The sequence below is a fragment of the Pelodiscus sinensis genome, chromosome 2, assembly GCF_052426305.1.
Source record: "Pelodiscus sinensis isolate ZL-2025 chromosome 2, ASM5242630v1, whole genome shotgun sequence".
Classification (NCBI taxonomy): domain Eukaryota; kingdom Metazoa; phylum Chordata; order Testudines; family Trionychidae; genus Pelodiscus; species Pelodiscus sinensis.
The window spans coordinates 11,304,830-11,319,265 of record NC_143053.1 but is presented as its reverse complement, the minus strand read 5'-3'; the positions used below and the strand labels follow the sequence as shown (position 1 = coordinate 11,319,265).

The window sequence follows — 14,436 nt, the reverse complement described above, 5'->3', positions numbered from 1 at the left end:
TAAAATAATGGTTTCCAGTAAACATGTTCTGGCTTCAAAAGCAAAACCCAACATTTCTCTCTTAAAACAACAACAAAAAAAAACCAGAAAGTTGTTGTGGGTTTGGTTCTTTCATGAAATGAAATTGAGTAAAAATATTTGGCTTTTCATACCCTACACTCTTCTCTCAAAATGTTTTTTTCCCCTAGCTCTGGTATCACAAGGGTTCTACAATGTGGCCCCAAGTATCCATAAATTCCTTTAAAATTCTTTGATGAAAGAGTCTATGTAAGTATAAAATAAATAAAAAGAAAATGATTTAATATTTTCTTATAACAACTGGTCTTACGCCCTAGAAAAAGGCAATAATGGAATCTGTCTTAAGCACTTAAACTGGCCTAATGAGTGTTGTATCTGAGCACCATTCTCACCACACCCTTATGAGGAAGAGAAGAGCTATTATCCCCCTTTGAGGATGAGGAACTGAAGCAGTGAGAGACTATAGGTACATTTACATAGCAACAAGAAGAGAAAAGCAGCAGCAAGTTGCAGAAAAGGGTCATCTGTTTTGGGCCCATACTATGTGTTTCAGAATGGCAGCAGAAACATCACCACTCAGGCTACAGTCTGAGCTGAGACACCCACCCCTCACCCAGGCTCCCACCCAAGAGAGAATGTCTACACTTGGATTTTTAGCCCCATGACACAAGCTAGTGCCAGGCTCACTGGCCCAGGGATTTTTGTGGTACGAACCTACTTGAAACGACCTGCCAAACCTCATGCAAGAAGCCTGTGGCAAAGCTTAGGATCCCAACGTTTGTGAGTACCAGGCTACTGCACTAGCCACTGGGTCATGTCTCCTCTCCAAGTCTCTGGATGCCAGCAGGGGCTGCTGGAATGAAGCAGAATTGAATTCAAACCTGGAGCTGAAACAGAATTGTTCAGCTGAAATTCCAGGTGGTTTCTCCTTTTGGCTGTGGATGTCTTTTGTTCTCCCGTTCTTTGATGTGCTGTGTTGCAGGGGAATTGCTGACAAGTTCTGGCTTCAGATGTTGTATCACAGCGGGATTTGTTAAATCTCCCAGGCAGTACACAGGCAGCATCGCCCCCCATTTCTATTCACATCCCAAAGGCAGATGGCTACAAGAAATGATTAAGCTCTTATTGTTCAAATTCATGCTTTGTCCTCTGTGGGGAGGATTTTGGCTCTGGTCCAAGTGGGGGGGGGGGGGGGGGGGAGACTCCATGTCAGGGGACTGCAATGTAGAAAAAGAAAGGGACTTATATCAACGAGCAATAGATGCTCAAGAGAGTTTGCAGGGACCAAACTTTGTTTTAACAGGCCAGCCAGACCTGCCATCACTGAACATACCACTCTGCGAAAGGCACCTCCGCACTACAGAGTTAACTCAACATAAGGCAGAACACACTGCTCTAACTAGGGAGAGGTGCATACTGCATTGTTGCTTCCAGCTCTTTATCTTGCCTGCTACATAAAACTCATAAAACCACCTGGGCAAGGGCATGGACTGGTTTGCAATGTAGATAAGGTGGTGTCATATCAGAGACACTGTGTTACTTATGCCACTGTAAGAGGCCTCCAGGAGGTGTCCCACAATGCCCATCGGGACCACTCTGTTCACCATTTTCAACTCCACTGCCCTGTAGCCAGGTACAGAGGTGAATTTCCCGTCCCTTTTAAGGTCCTGGGAAGTTTTGAAATTGTTGTTCCTGTTGGATTGGCATGGAATGCAGCACCCCGCTGTGCATGCTGGCTCTATACAGCAAACGCATCCCTGCCTGGCGTACACAGGAGGTGGATCTCATGGGTCTGTGGGGAGAGGAAGCTGTACAGTGACAGCTCCACTCCAGCTGCAGGAATTTGGGCATTATGGCCAAATGCCTTGGGCATATAGTGGAAAAGGGGTGTGACAGGGACACAAAAAATCTAGGAGTTGATGCAGACATAACAGAAGGCAAGGGAAGAAAATAGCTGCTGCCCCAGGTCCTGAATGCTGGCCCTGGTACTTGTGGATCCCCAGGTCCGGGCCAGGAGCCAGATGCTCCAGCTGTGGCCCCAGACTGGACCAGTGAGGAGAATAGAGGGGGCAAAAAAGGGGGAGCACAGCACCCACCACCACATAAATTATTCCAGCGCCAGTGTTCTTATCAACCCTGACATCCCGTCTTCTTTGTAACAACTCCTCTGAGGGGACTGTGTCTTCACTCATGTTGTGTATCATCCTGCCCAGCCAGGACACGGTCTTACTGCTACTAAATAATAGTGGCCTCAGGAGTCCAATGTCTCTCGCTTTGGGACAGGGCTGACGTGCGTACCAGAGTCTGGAGGGCTGCATACACGCACAGGGGTATGTCATTTTCCTCAGAGAGAAAACGCTCTTCCCCATTTATGATCACTCCCTCTGCTGACCCCAGAGCACGCTTTGTTGAGCTACTTTATGGTTATCACTCTCCTAGTGAGACAGAAGCATTAGTTACCTGGGGGGAAAAGCCCATCAGTGTATTTATCAAGTACAAATAAACTGGCAGCAGGCAAAGCAGCACAGAGGAAACTCCTCGGTCTTGATCCACAATTAGACAGGACAGTGGCCTCATGGTCCACCTCGGACAAGGATATTCTGTGTGTGAAGGGCACCATGAATGAAAAATGCAGGAATGGTCAGTGGATAAATTGAGTCTGGCATCACTGTCGAAACGGAGTAGCAAGAGAAAGGCATAGTCCAGGCTAGGATTTGTTTAAAACCCTGATATGAGAATATTTTAGCAAATGCATTCAGGTCCAAAAAGGCGAAGACAGAGTAGGGAGGGAAAGTGTTACCAAGGGCCTTATGGAATCATAGAACTCTAGGGCTGGAAGAGACCTCAGGAGGTCATCAAGTCCAGCCCCCTGCCCAAAGCAGGACCAACCCTACCTAAATCAACCCAGCCAGGGCTTTGTCAAGCCAAGACTTAAAAACCTCTAGGGATGGAGATTCCACCACCTCCCTAGGTAACCCATTCCAGTGCTTCATCACATCCCTAGTGAAATCGTTTTTCCTACTATCCAACCTAGACCTCCCCCACTGTAACTTAAGATCATTGTTCTTTGCTTTGCCATCTGTCACTACTGAGAATAGCCTCTCTCCATCCTCTTTGGAACCTCCCTTCAGGAAGCTGAAGGTTGCTATCAAATCCCTGCTCACTCTTCTCTTCTGCAGATTAAATAAGCCCACATCCCTCAGCATCTCCTCATAGGTCATGTGCTCTGGCCCCCTAAGCATTTTGGTTGTCTTCCACTGGACCCTCTCCAATGCGTCCACATCCTTTCTGTAGTGGGGGGGCCTAGAACTGGATGCAATATTCCAGGTGTTGCCTCACCAGTGCCGAATAAAGGGGCATAACAACTTCTCTAGATCTGCTGGCAATGCTCCTCCTAATGCACCCTAATATGCCATTAGCCTTCTTGGCTACAAGGGCGCCCTGTTGACTAATACCCAGCCTTGAACAGGAAGGGTTGTGGGAACATGATCCAATGGTGAAAACACAGAACCAAGGGTCTGGATTCCTTCTCACTGCTGTTCCTGTGCAAGTACTTACACAGATTCATTCTGGCTCTGTTTACCCATTTGACACACAATTCTAGCCCCCCGAGAGTGTCTTCTCTATGGGCCAGATCTTGGAAGCTTTACTCAGCCTCCTTTGGTAGTTCACTTGAGTTGCAGGCCAGTACAAAACAGCCGCTTTGGGAACTTATTCTCTAGGACACTCTCAGCCTACCCAGACTACTATACCCCTTGAAGGAGTCACATCCATCTTGTGTACCCCCAAGTTTCATCTCACAAAACAATTTGTTTTCAAAATGAGACATAAAAATACAAAAGAGTCACAAGCTTCTCAGCCCCTACGGAGCCACTCAGAATGTGTTTCTAAACATTCCCAGCAGTTCTTTTGCAGCCTTGTTTGAAGGACAGGCTTGTAGACAGGGTGCTCAAGAGACCTTCTTTCAAATCCCAGCTCACCCAAAAGTCTTCTTGAGAGAGCTTGGGGAAGTCACTTTATCCACCCTATACTTCAATGTCCTGTTTATAAAACAGAGATAAACAGCCCTGCCCTGAAGCATTAGAGGGTTGTGGGGACACACACTAACAGACATGAGACACTTGGGGTATGTGTACACTACCCCGCTAGTTCGAACTAGCGGGGTAATGTAGGCATACCGCACTTGCAAATGAAGCCCGGGATCTGAATTTCCCGGGCTTCATTTGCATAAGCGGGGAGCCGCCATTTTTAAAACCCCGCTGGTTCGAACCCCGTGCAGCGTGGCTACACGGGGCACGAACTAGGTAGTTCGAACTAGGCTTCCTAGTTCGAACTACCGTTACTCCCTGTGAAATGAGGAGTAACGGTAGTTCGAACTAGGAAGCCTAGTTTGAACTACCTAGTTCGTGCCCCGTGTAGCCGCGCTGCACGGGGTTCAAACCAGCGGGGTTTTAAAAATAGCGGCTCCCCGCTTATGCAAATGAAGCCCGGGAAATTCAAATCCCGGGCTTCATTTGCAAGTGCGGTATGCCTACATTACCCTCCTAGTTCGAACTAGAAGGGTAGTGTAGACATACCCTATGATAGTGCAATGATGGGAAATGTATAAAGACGTTAGAGAAACGGAGAATCCTGCCCATGAAACTGAATCCTTCTCTTGTTCTGGTCTGAACCTCCGTACCTCAGTTTCCCCATCTATACAAAGGTGGGGAGAGAGTTAACCTGCTTCATAGCTGTATTACAACAAAAACTTGCTGCTTATTACCTTATTGGGAAATTTTCAGGGGTATATTTGCACCAGAGACTAACAAGCATCCCCCTTATTTTTGAACTAACCCCTCTTCTTCCTTCCTCCTGCTAATCTCTAAAATGAACCACTGCCGACTAGAAGGCAAATGACTCTCTAAAAGGAAGGAGTAGGAAGGAAAACTTGCAAGGTAAATGTAACGGGCATACACATATCTGTCAAAATGACCTGTGCAGAGAGTCTAATTAGCCAAATGCAAAGTAGGGCCATGAGACCTAATTAATTACTGTTTACAAAGAGCATGGAGAGCCTCTGGTGAAAAACCACCACAGGTTTTGTTCTCTGTCTTATTGTTTGCTGCTATTGTCAGTGGCTATGGGAAGAGAAGTGATGGGGGGGAAAATAGGTAACAATCCCAAAACTTTCCAGACAATAAAAATACACCTACACAAGAGTTCATATTCTAGGCTACTCTTCCTTCAGATGTATTTCAGAGCTGAGTTCCATGTAGACACCAGGGCTGTAAATCCCTGTAAATGCACTGCTGGGGAATCTACCTTCCAGAAGCAAACATAGTAGTAAAACTCCGATAGTCCGGCATCCAACTGTTCGGCACTCCTGATACTCCAGCATCAAAATGCCAAGCGCTCCTGACCAGCTGATTAAAAAGCCTGCTGCTTAGCACAGGCACTGGCTGCAACCAGAGGGAGCATAGGGCTGGGGGAAGGAGGGAGGGAGTGGATCCTGTTACAGTATGGAGAAGAGCATTTTGCTTCAGCAAAGGGGAAAGGAGAGGAGAATCATGTTACAGCATGGAGGAGATGCGAAGAGGAAAGGGGAGGGGAGAAGGAAGGAGATCATGTCCTGGCCAGCTGTTAAGCCGTACAGCTGTATCGCACCTCCTGATTCTGCAGCAAATCTGATAATCTGGCACCACCTAGGTCCAAAAGGTGCCGGATTATCGGAAGTCTACTGTAACTAGGATTATCGCGATGTCTGGGTACAGGGAGGGTTGAACAAACTTACAGAGCATTTTACAGGAATCATGGAAAATATTCCAACTGCCCTTGAGAACTTTTTGCCGTTCCCCCTGCCCTTATTATGAGCACAGGCTGCATGCAATTTGGCTAATGTGTTGCATTTAGAGAAGTCCAGGAAGAGCCAAGTGAAAAGCCACAAGAAGTTGCGTTGCTGTCATTTCTTAAAAGCTCCTATCTGCTTCATTATGATCGTATTTCCTAAGTGCATGCCCTGACATTCCCAGAGAAGATTTATTGTGGCTTCGCTAGCTGCAGGAAAGGAAATTGGCTAAAATAATTAATAGGCATTTATGACAGCCTGGCTTCTCATGCAGCCAAGAGGGTTTTTAGAGGTACTGAGCACCTGCAGTGCCACAGAACGCTGCAATACACCTTTGGAATTCATGTCACCACTCTCCAAAGTAAAATCTGAACACAGGATTGGCCACCCACGTACAGGCCTGACAGGGATCAAAGTGCAAGGAGCTCCTGCATATACAGCCATGGACACAAGGGTATGATAGACTTGCCAGCCCCTGGGCAAAGTATGTGTCGGGGGGAGGAGGCTGGAACCATGCTCCTGGAAGGGGCAGGACAGCAGGCAGAGAGGGTGGGGCTGGGAGTAGCCAGCCCACAATGCCACCAGCAGCATCCCCCCGCCCAGCCCTCAGAGCTGCCCAGAGCATACCACCTGGCATCCTAGTGACAATTTAGCTGTGGCAGCCTGGAGCTCCGGGCCCTTTTGAATCACTGGATCCCAGGGCAACTGTCCCCTTTGCCCCTTCATCCCCGCTCCTGTCAGCAGACCTCAGTGCAACCCAGATCTGGTGTCAAGGCTGTTCCCCACTCTGGCACAACAAATGCAGAAGCGGGGGCCTGCAAGAGAATCCCAAAACGTTGTCTCTACAAAAACTTCCCCCCAGAATCCTAATACCCAGACTTTGGGTAATCCACTGCCACCATCAAGTGCTTTTGAACCCACACACAGAGGTGGACACTTGAAATCAACCCCAGGGTACCCCAAGCTCTTTCTTCCCCAAAAGAGCTTGAAAAGAGAGAAAAGAGGAAAACAAGCTGTGATAGCTGACCCCTCCTCAGTCAGACAGACCTTCCAGGACACAGAAATTAACCAATACCAGTTAATTAGAAAAAGAAAACAAACTTATTATTAAAACAAAACTACCGTTGCAAGCATAGTTGAGGTGGCTTGACGTAAGAGCCACCAATTGATATACTTAGAGAAAATTCCCTGGGTTAGAAAGCTTCATTACAAAAGAGAGAAAAAACAGTTTTAACAGCACAGACATCAGTTCCAAATCCTCAAACCAGAAAATAATAAAACCTGACGGGCTAACTAAACTTTGCCCTACTTATACATTATAAGAGGTCTTTTCTTGGAAAGAGATGGGCCTTCCCATCTCCCTGTTACCTGAAAGAAACCGCTCTGACTCAGACAATGGAGGGAAAAGATAAAAATTCCTTTGTCCTAGTTTGAAATCCCTACCTGCATTACTATTGGCTGACCAGACACCTGGCTAGGCACAGGAGACAGTTAACCCTTTAGTCCCCAGGTGTTGGCCAGCTCTCCTGGTTATGACACCTGGGTTAGCCAGAAACTTATCTCCCTCCTACTGCTAGTGTCAGCATTAACTGAAAAGTAGGGACACAGCCTTGTCCAGTCCTTTGCACCAGGCAACAGAGCTTTCATTGAAGCCAATGGGAACTGTTGGTGTTTGCAACCTCTGGAAAAAAAAAAAATCAGACCCAAGCTGGTGGAAGATGGCCACTGAAAAAAAAATGAAGGCATGCAAATATGTGGCCATGCAGGTGAATTTGGCATCATGGACCCAGAGCAGGCCTGGTGGCTTGGTTCCCGCATGAAAAGTTTTCATCTCATCCCAGATGTGACCATAGAGGAATGTGCAGTATTATAATGCACACATTATATACTCAACCAAGGCAGCATAGACATGGTGCCCAATTCTCCTCTCACCTCCTTGGCTTTCATGGAGCCACTGAGGATACACACTCCTGTAAGGAGAAGATGATCAGGCCCATTTAATATCATATGAAACACAGCGGGCAGCCACCTCATTGGCTGTAAATTGACGTAGCTCCATTGACTTCAGCTGGGATTGGAGGAGGAAATAGCAAAATACTGTCGAAAAGCTGACTGAGGAACCGAAGAGCTGAGACCCCACACATCTACAAGCACAGACACCTCTGCAAGGCTGGCTTGTGGGAGCACCTGAGCAGCAAATCCGCCAAACCTCTTCAAAGCTCCTTGTCAAACTCTGAGAGACTCCCAATTCACTTCTACAGACCCCTGAAGTTCGGCTAGCTCGGATAAGGCTCAGGCAAATATCTCCACACGGGAGTCAGCTCAGTCAACATGCAGTAACCACATTGGGCAGTGTAGGTTCCGGGGGCACCACCGTGTTTTCATCCTCCTCATGGAAGTGATACAATCAGCTCACCATGGGCATTTCTCCTCACCCACCGTGGGAAGAGCATGCCAGGGAAAAGTGAGGACGGCTGCAGCTCAGTATTGCTGCAGACCATCTGTAACCCAAACTCCCACTGGCTGTGGTTCACTGTCCCATGTAGCAGCACTTAGACCATGTACAGTGAGAATAACGAGTGATCTCTACAGATTTAGCTGAGAGCCAGCTGGCTTTTAGCTCCAAGTGTAGACTGGCTCATGCACTCAACTCCAGAGGTCCCAGGCAGAGCCGGCTCTAGGTTTTTTACCGCCCCAAGCAAAAAAAAATTTGGCCGACCCTCCCCATCCCCCTTGTCCCACTGCTGCAGGACAGGCACTGAGGAAAGCGCCCCTTTCACTTTGCGGCTCTTTGACTTCCACCACACTCTCCAGTCAAACCCAGCCTACCTCCTGTCTCCCCTCCACACATCCCAACCACCCCCACCCACTCTCCAAATCCAGTTTCCACCTTCTCTCCCCTCCCAGGCAAACCCGACCCCTCAGTGACCGGACCCAGTCTCCCCTCCCTTCTGTCCCCCCTCCTAATCCACCTTGTGCCATCTCTTCCCTCCCAGCCAAACCCGATCCCCGCCCCCACCCAATCCAGTCCACTCCCCTCTCCCACCTACCCCCTCTGACCAAACTCCGTCTCTTTTCCCTCTCCCCACCAAACCTTTGTATCCCCTCCCCTCAGCATGCGCGGAAACATCGGAGCGCACTGGGGGAGGGGTGAAAGTCGTACGGGTCCCCCTGGGGATGCGCACGGACAGAGTCAGGAAACAAAGGGCAAGGCCAGGGACACCTTCCCCCCTCCCCCACTCCAAATCTCTGAGCCAGGGCAGGTGAGGCCCCCTCCAGTGGCTCCTCAGCGTCAGACTAACCAGATGGGGCTGCAAAGTAGCTCTCCCCTCCCCCAGCCTAGGCGCCTCTGCTTGAATCATGCAGGACCTTCCTTCTGCCCAGCCCCATCAAGGCTGCAGCTCTCCCCTCCCTCTGCACCCAGCACTAAGGCAGAGAAAAGGGGAAGCGAGTCACCCCCCCATTTGCCAATGTGCACCCCCCCCCCCCACACACACACACTCCTGCAAACTCCTTGGCCAAGGGTGCTCCCTCCGATCGGCAAGGCAGTCAGTGAGATGACCAAAGGCACCTGGCTCGCAGCGTGGTCCCTGGCTGCAGTGACCTGGCCCGCCCCTTGCCTGGCCCCAGGTCGCTCTGTGCAGCCTGCCCCGCGCAGCCTGGGGGGAGCAGCTCGCCCCCCAGTAGCCTCAGTGCCCCCTGACTGTCTTCACATGGCCTATCTCAGGGCGAGTTACAGTCTGTATGGGTTGCTCATCATCGGCTTCACAGCAGTTTATACTGGCCCTTTAAACAGGCCGAGTCCACACACAGATTCTCGTCATAGCTGGGCACCCCCCCGGTAGGGGGACCCAGGCCCACCCTACTCCACCGGGTCCCGGCCCAGGGCCCTGTGAGCGACCGGGTATAGGGTCACTCCCTCAGTGGGGCTAGCTAGCCGAAACCCACCGAGGCTCTCGGGCCAAGAGGGGCGCCTCCCGCTCCTGCCCTGGGCCACTTCCTACCTGGCCTTGCCCTGCTGGCTGCAATCTCCAGGCCGGCGTCCCCTCAGCAGGGAGTCTCCAGGTGACACCAACTCGCCTCTGCCTTCCTCCAGGCCTCTCCTGGCGTCCCCGGCAACTGCTGAGGGAGAGTTTCCCTCTCCAGTCCATCTCCTGCAGCTGTACCCCTCCTAGGAGCTCTTGCTGCCTCTGTAGTCAGCCCGGCCCTCCTCTTCCAGCAACTGGGCCTCTCCTTTTATAGCTGGCAGCTGGGCTCATTAGCCTAACCATCTCAGCTGGTCTTCCAGCTTCCCTCAGGCTCGGGGCCTGAGCCTGGGGCTTAAAGGCCCAGTGCAGGGCAGGCGCCCTGTCACAGCCCCCTGCACGTCGGGCCATGCTGGCTGGTGCCAGTCAGAGGAGCACGAACAATCCCCGAGCACCGGAGTCTGCTTCATGGGAGGCTCCCTCAGGCATTTCCTGCCCCACAGCCCCTGGGTGATGGACACCGGCAGCTGTGCTGGGAAGGCGACTGGAGCGGCGTGTGGCCAGTGCTCCTATGGGGCTGCCCCACCCTGCCCCATCACTACATCCTCTTGCGCTTAGAAGAGGGTGCACTTTTCTCCCCAGTGCCGAGGGAAAGCAGCGAGGCAGCCCCGGAACCATGATGTCATGGCGCTTCAGCCATCACTGCGGGGCTGCGAGCGTGACTTGCCCCACACACCCCGCCTGAGGAGGGTGGCTCGCTGCTGGCCCTTCGTGCGCTCCGCCACCCCGCCCATTGCCTTGGGCAGCCACAGGCAGGCCTGCGTCAAGCGGTAAGAGTCAGGAGTTCAGGAGTTCTCCAGACTGTCTCTCAGGGGCGGCCAGAACGCCGCCCCTGGCAATGTGCCGCCCCAAGCACGTGCTTGGTTTGCTGGTGCCTAGAGCTGGCCCTGGTCCCAGGTGTGGTTCTGCTTGTTCCCATTACTTGTGCTACCCTACAGAACACATTACAGCAAAATTATTTGAGCATTTGCATCAGCAGAGCCAAATGGTTTACACAGAAGTTCCACTTGCCCCTGACCCCACACACAGTACGTGTGTGTGTGTGTGGGGGGGGGTTCTCTCTGATCTGACCGCAAGACCTGCAGAGCAGGGTCAAGAAAGCCTGTTTTCTACTATAGTGCACTGTGTAACTCAGGGATGGGCCACTGGGCTAGTGAGCGGGACACATAAGTAGCCCTCCTTCATCCCAGTGAGCTGCAAGATCGTCGTGACTAAGACAATCTCCTGGAATAGGGTAGTTTGATAAATGTGCTTGCTTACCTACGTGCTGACTGAACAGTTGCAGCACTTTGACCAGATGCAGAGCGCGTGCACGGCTCTCACAAAGTTGTGTGCCATCAGCACACACCACGCTTCATGTGCCCTGGCTCTACATACATACTACCAGCAGGAAAAGAAGCACATGCACAGAAATCTGACATATCTGGCAATCCTGCAGGTGAGCAAGAGTCAACAAAATGTCTGGCCGGCCATACATAGAACCCCGATGGGTTGCAAGTTGCCCACCCCAGCATCATGACGCACATGCTTCATTATCAACATGGGGCTTGCTTCTGATTTCAAGTGTAAACTCCACGGAGAAGCGATGGTTCCCCTCTGTTTATGCAGTGCTGAGCACCCTGATGGCACACAAGGGGATGCATCATGAAACTTTGGAGCATTCCCTTGACAGAGAATTCCCACTGACTTCAATGGGCGCAGCATTTAGCCCAATGGGAACAATAATCATTGTAAAGGAGCCAAGGTCTGAGGTCATCGTGTTTCATGTATGACTGTCAGTGGTCAGCAGCAGTCTGAGCAAGTCCAATAACCAGTGGACACTGTAAAACCAAAGGCTATTATATCCTGCAGGGGACCAAGTGCTGCAGTTCTCAAGACAAAACAGGACCAGTAGAAACTAATTCAAGTCAATACTCTGGGTTTACATGGGTGTAACTGGTCGCAGAATCTGCCCCCTTCCTCCTCAGAGTGGCCAGTGAGTGCAATGAGGGTGATGCATTGCACTTTCACACCCCCTAGTGACTGTTACACAGGGCTGCATCTTCCTGGTCTTGTGCTTCCACAGCTCTTGGGTGCTACTGAAACCTGCTTCAGCAATGGGATTATCCGTCAGGCAGGGGGGGAAATGGATTCAATCTTTGAGAGAGGCATCTAAACTCCAATGTGTGCTTTTGGGGCAGGGAGGAACGCATAGAGGGAAGAGGGCTTTGAAGCAAAGTCCTAACAAAGGCAGGCATATCTAAGCCTACTAACTTGATGTCACAGATGAGGAGCAGTGGGGAAATGGGAGCAGAGATGATTTTTCACTGTGAGCAACAGCAAGCGGAACGCAGATTGTATTAAATTATCCATCTCAAGGCCCTGGAGAGACGTGATCTCACATCACAGCCCTGGGATGTCTACCCCATGGAGATGTTACAATGGGTATTCTCTTCTGCGATTTATACAGCAGGAGACATTTTTGACTGGATTCGTGTTTCACATTTTTTCTCCCCCTTATTAAACCTCAGCTTCAGACATCACAGGGACAAATGATCCTTTCAGAATAGCAATGTGAAACTTGGCCCCTACGGAGATCACACTTAAGGGAAACATTTCAGCTATGGATTTCTGCTGATCCACTTTCCTTGTAACCCATGTCTCTCTGAACGGACGCTGCTAGACTCAGAGGCCATTTGTCAATGCCATATGTGCTCCTTCTCAGAGCATGGCATGGATGAGACATGAACGCCACATAGGACCATAAGAATGGCCATACTGGGTTGGCCTGAAGGTCCATCTAGTCCAGTATCCTATCTTCCCACAGTGGCCAATGCTAGGTGCCCCAGAGGGAATTAACAAGTAATCAACATCCTTGCAGAATGTTTATAGCTCCCTGTAATGGGATTGACTCACGACCACAGTGCCTTCTGCTGGTCCTACTGGGAATTAGCTCAGTTTGTTGATGTGCTCCACCTTCAGGTCATGTCTTGCCCATTGTCTGTTCTGCTCTCCACCATGTCTTCATGGACCCACATCGTTCCCTGGACTGTGGGGTCCTCCTCTGGACATGGTCCTCTGGCAGTGCCCCCCCACTCTATTTTTGCCCCTTCTAAGGGTGTCAGAAGTCTTCCCTCAGCACACCTTCCAGTGAGGCCTGTAGGGAAACTGAGGCAGTCCATGGTATTTTGCTAAGAACCCCTATTCAATTCTAAATCTGAGACAGGCCTGGGAACACACAGCCCAGGCAGTTAACATGACCCTGGTCGCCCTGGCAACCAGATTCCAAGAGGGCCTCACTCCGATAAGACATTGGCTGGTACCAAAACAAACTTTGTGAAAGTTGTTCTCACTGTCTTCCCTTGAGGTTAGATAATGGGCCTGGAATCCAAGGACTCTGCCAACGCAAGGTGGTATCAGCCCACAGTAGACGCATCATCATTTCAACAAACAAAGTTGCCATTAAAATGTTTGTCTTGCTTATGCTGGCTTATTTTGCTTGCTAGGACTAATTACCCATATTATTGATGAGGTGTTTAATTGGAGATGGGCGGAGATGCTATGTAACCTTCTTAGCTGATTGGCTTACGTGCTCATTTCGTCTTGCTGCCAGACCCTATCAAATTGCTTCTCCTCTGTCCATCTGCCGCTTATATAATCTATTGTAATGTTTTGTTTAACCAGTGTTCACCAGGTTAACCCCTGGTTGTCACTCTACTAGCCCTGAGTGTGTAATAAATCCTCTGACTTGTTTTTGCCTGAATCCAGAGTTGCCCAGAATGATTCACTACAAGGCCAAACGCAGCCTCAAAATCTAGTGGGCAAGGTGTAGCTGGTACAGGCCACACTACTTGGTGCTAATATGTGGTGCAAGGTTGAAAGTGGGGAGTCAGGCCCACCCACTACTCTGGAGCCCCACCGAGGGACTCTCTGGTGGCATCTTTGTTCTGCCCTCCTTCACTCTCCTTTACCCTCCATGTGCCCTGGGTCATTTCCATGAATAAACATTTCTGCCTTGTGAATAAACAATTCCTACCAATCACCCTGAATACAGGCTTTTCATGCAGAATCACATGAGGAGGGTTTGCAAATTCTGCAGAACACTTGGCCATGCCATGAAAACACACTGGCTTTGCACTCTGAGGTGCCACGTTTGCACTCTGAGGAGCCATGTTATAGAACTGGTGAAAACATGCTGCCTTTCCTGACAAGTTTCCCCCTCCCCCCCCCCCAAAAAAAAAACCTGGGATGTTTTGAATGTTTCATTTTCTAGTGATAAGCTTCTAAATAAAATTTTTCATACGCTTGGCTGAAATTATTTGAAAATTAGTCACGTTCAATGGGCGGAAATCACTCTTGTACTTTTAAAACTTTAATTTCCCCTCTTTTAAACAAATAAAAAAATGAAAGATGGTAACTTTTCAATTCATTTAAAAAAATAACCAAAGTGAGAAAAAAAATTCCACCACTTTTCTTTTTGGTTGAAAATCCATTTTTCTGTGGCAAAATCTTCTCGACAAAAATGTTGGTCTTTGCCAAGTCAAGGCATGCCCCTGCTGGAAATAGGAGCAAGTTCCATGTAATCTC

At 49.8% G+C, this 14,436-nt stretch overlaps 1 protein-coding gene across 3 annotated transcripts in view; it reads right to left on the bottom strand.

Annotated features, from left to right (window-relative positions):
- Positions 1–10,065, bottom strand: part of FAM135B (family with sequence similarity 135 member B) — a 384,315-nt gene extending 374,250 nt beyond the window's left edge. For all 3 annotated transcript variants that reach the window (XM_075920075.2, XM_075920080.2, XM_075920079.2), the window contains exon 1: positions 9,850–10,065. The gene's annotated coding sequence lies outside the window, so the exon portion shown is untranslated. The remainder of the gene's footprint in view (positions 1–9,849) is intronic.
- Positions 10,066–14,436: the final 4,371 nt, after the last annotated feature.